The following is a 3159-nucleotide window of genomic DNA, read 5'->3' on the forward strand; positions in this document are numbered from 1 at the left end:
TGCTGAACCACGAGAGATCAATGATGTGGCCTATCCCTCTGCTTCCTTTTGGCTTCGTTGCTGGATTTCCCCCCTAAAAGCTGTGGAGGGATGCAGGTGTGAGAGTGAGAGGGTGGGGGCATTTGAGAAAACCTGAGCTCCATCTCACCTCCAACCCGACCCCGTCCCACAGGCCCATCTCACAGACCAACTGGGGAGCCCTGTTGGGGAAGCTGGGATGGATCTGGCCTGAAGGAAACTCAATAGCTTGGGTAATTATCCAATTTATGAGGCTCTCGAATGGAGTTTCCAGAGCACGGGAGCCCGGTGCCTCTGCAGCCCTGTCCCACGTGGCACAGCCTCAGCCGGCACCTCTGCCACGCCTGGCCTTGGCTCAGCCTTGTCCCCTTGCAGCAGGGCTCTGCACCTGCACAGCTCTCCCCTGGTGCTTCTGGTGTCACCCCCAGGGAGCTGCAGATTTATAGGGAGAAAGTCAGCAAAGGAGATTAAAAGCGCTACACACTACGGACACAAAGTCTGTGCTGATGCCTGAGTTTCCCCTGCCCCAAACCACCCTGGGTTTGCTGTGCTTGTAGACCAAAGCAGTCTCAGAGACCCCCATCCCAAAAGAGTCTCTGCAGGCCGCCAGGATTGGGATTTGGAAGCTGGGGAGAGGGCCAGGTGCCTCACAGCCAGACACACACACACCATGTGATGCCAGGCCAGGTGCTGGTGTGGTGGACATCACCTTGTCCCCGATGGTGCCTCGGTGAGCCAGGGCTGGCAGTGGCACTGGCCCTGCTGCACCAGGCTGCCGTGAGAGGAAACTTCTGCTCTTCCACAGCACTGCCAGTTTCCTCTCTGAGGCTAATTTTAACCACTGTGTCTCTGCCGTGCGTGTCAAAAACCCGACCCTCCTCTGAGCTCCAACCCTCCACCTCGGCCGCTGCCGGAGCGAGGCACCCTCGTGCACCCACACCTGGGGTTGCCTCTGCTGCGAGGTGTCCCCCCGAAATCCTCCTGTCCCCCTGTACCTGCATGGCAGGAGAAGCTCTGTCCTGCCCACAGAGGCAGCTGCTGCTGCAGGGAGGTGGTGTGAGCAGGGTGATCACAGGAATTAGTATTTTGAGGACCACTGATTCTGCAGCTATAAAATGTGTCCTGTGGTACTGAGGTGGGCAAAGGACAAGGTGACACCAGCTCAGCAGCTCCAGGAGCTGCTGGGGACCCTCTTTGCCAGGACAGCCTTTTGCTGCTTGTGACATCCAGCCAGGAGCAATCCCTGCAAGTGTCACCATAGGAACATTCCCAACCTCCTGGCTCTCCTTTAGGAACGATTGTGTGCAGGGGAAAGCCCAAAGGAAAGAGAACATGAGCGAAGTGGGAATGGCTGTCATGGGAAACATCCCTCCTGAGAGTTCCTGAGAGCTCTGGGCTGCAGCTGAGGGAAGTGGTGGAAACCTCACCACTGGCTTCACCCCCAGCTCCACGGGCTAATGCCACGGAGACCCAGCCTGACTCACACGGGGTAACTTCTGCCCAGGGATTTTCCAGTCTGGGTATCTGCAGTTCTGTTGTGCCCATGCTGCTGGGCAAGCAGAGTGCCCACCACTACCAGCCACGTGCCAGGGGATGCCAGGATGTGGCCAAGAACAGCAGCAGAGGGGAAGGGGATGTAGGAACTGCCTGTATAGGTGGGGAAGAGATGGGTGCCCCATGCTGAGGGATTTCTCAAGACACCTCTAGAAATAAAAGCCACATCCATGAGGTTTTCAGGAGGGGCTGAGTGCTGGCACAGTTGCAGTGCAGCCATTGCTCCACAAAGGCTTAAATCTGAGACTCTTGGATCAGGAATGATTGGGCAAAATGCAGAAGAGCTCCCTTCACCCTTGGCTAGGGCTGGGGACAAGGGCAGGTGGGATCACTCCTTCCTCCCCTGAAGAAGAAACCAGTAGGAAACACCAGATTTCCTGCCAAGCCAGCACAGCACATGCTTAAATCCAGCTCATCTGCTGGGGGGGAAAAGAGCCCAACCAAAAGGCCCATGACATAATGCCACAGCAACTCGTCTCATGAACACATTTTTCCAGCCCACATGAATGAAAAACAGGGAAGGAGCAAATGCTCTGCACATCCCCGTCACGTGCAGCCCTGCCCGGGGAGGAGGGGGCAGAGCCCCGGGCTGCCGGCAGCCAGGCTGGGAAAGAAGTGACCCGTGACTGGCACCCAGGGCTCTCTGAACGGCGGACAGGGACCTTGCGTGCCGCCCAGCAAGCCGCCCGGGGCAGAAACTTCCTGTTTCAGGGTGGAAATGTGAGTGGCAGCGCCGGGATCACCGCGGTGGTGCTCGCCCGGTGCAGGTGGCAATGCCAGCGGGGCACGGTGGGGACACCGGGAGCTGTGCCCGACCTTCCCGAAGGAATGGCAGTGTGAAATGGCACGGTGGGGATGTCTCTGGTGATGTGGCAGCACACACCTCAGCCCCAGCGGGGAATAGAGCCCTTCCCCCTCCGTGCAGGGCGACAGCAGGAACTGAAAGCCTGGCTCCGAGTCACTGCTGGGTATGAAAATAGGCCTGACACGAACGCAGCCGCTCTCAAAGGAAAACCGAAAACGAGAATTGCTGAAGTGGTCTGGTGCCCCCGTCCGTGACCCGGGCTCAGTTCCCCAGAGCCACCCCAGAGCCCCTCGCCACCGCGGTGCCTCTCGGGGACACGTGGCTGCGGGCCAGGCGTGGGACTGAGGCAGCTCGGGCTGCAGCAGCCCTGATTGCCATCGGGGCTGGAGGGGAGACACTCCCAATCTCCTGCTCCATCAGACACGCTCACCACCAGGCTCCAGCACCAGCCACCCACTGGGGGCTGGCCACGCTGCCGAGGCTCATTAGCCGACTGCTAATTCATGGGTCACACATTAACATACTGATCATTGAGTAAGACACAGCGGGACACACATTAACACACACTGACTGCCTGTTGAGACCCACAGGGCTGCAGCATTAACTGTACCAGCTGTTGTGTTCTCAAAGCCACTCTGCAGTGCCAGGGCCACCAGGACCTCACGAGTGTCACCTCCTGCCAGCAGTCAGTGAGGTTCCCCACTCCAACCAGGGCTTCCCAGATCTAATGAAGCTGATCCCCTCTATGGTCTCAGCTGCATTTTCCCCCACTGATAAAACAG

At 58.4% G+C, this 3159-nt stretch overlaps 1 protein-coding gene across 1 annotated transcript in view; it reads right to left on the reverse strand.

The window, feature by feature from the left end:
• Positions 1 to 3159, reverse strand: part of SMG6 (SMG6 nonsense mediated mRNA decay factor) — a 104357-nt gene that overhangs the window by 17741 nt on the left and 83457 nt on the right. The gene's annotated exons all lie outside the window — the stretch shown is intronic.

This window comes from Geospiza fortis, unplaced genomic scaffold, assembly GCF_000277835.1.
Source record: "Geospiza fortis unplaced genomic scaffold, GeoFor_1.0 scaffold425, whole genome shotgun sequence".
Taxonomy (NCBI): Eukaryota; Metazoa; Chordata; class Aves; order Passeriformes; family Thraupidae; genus Geospiza; species Geospiza fortis.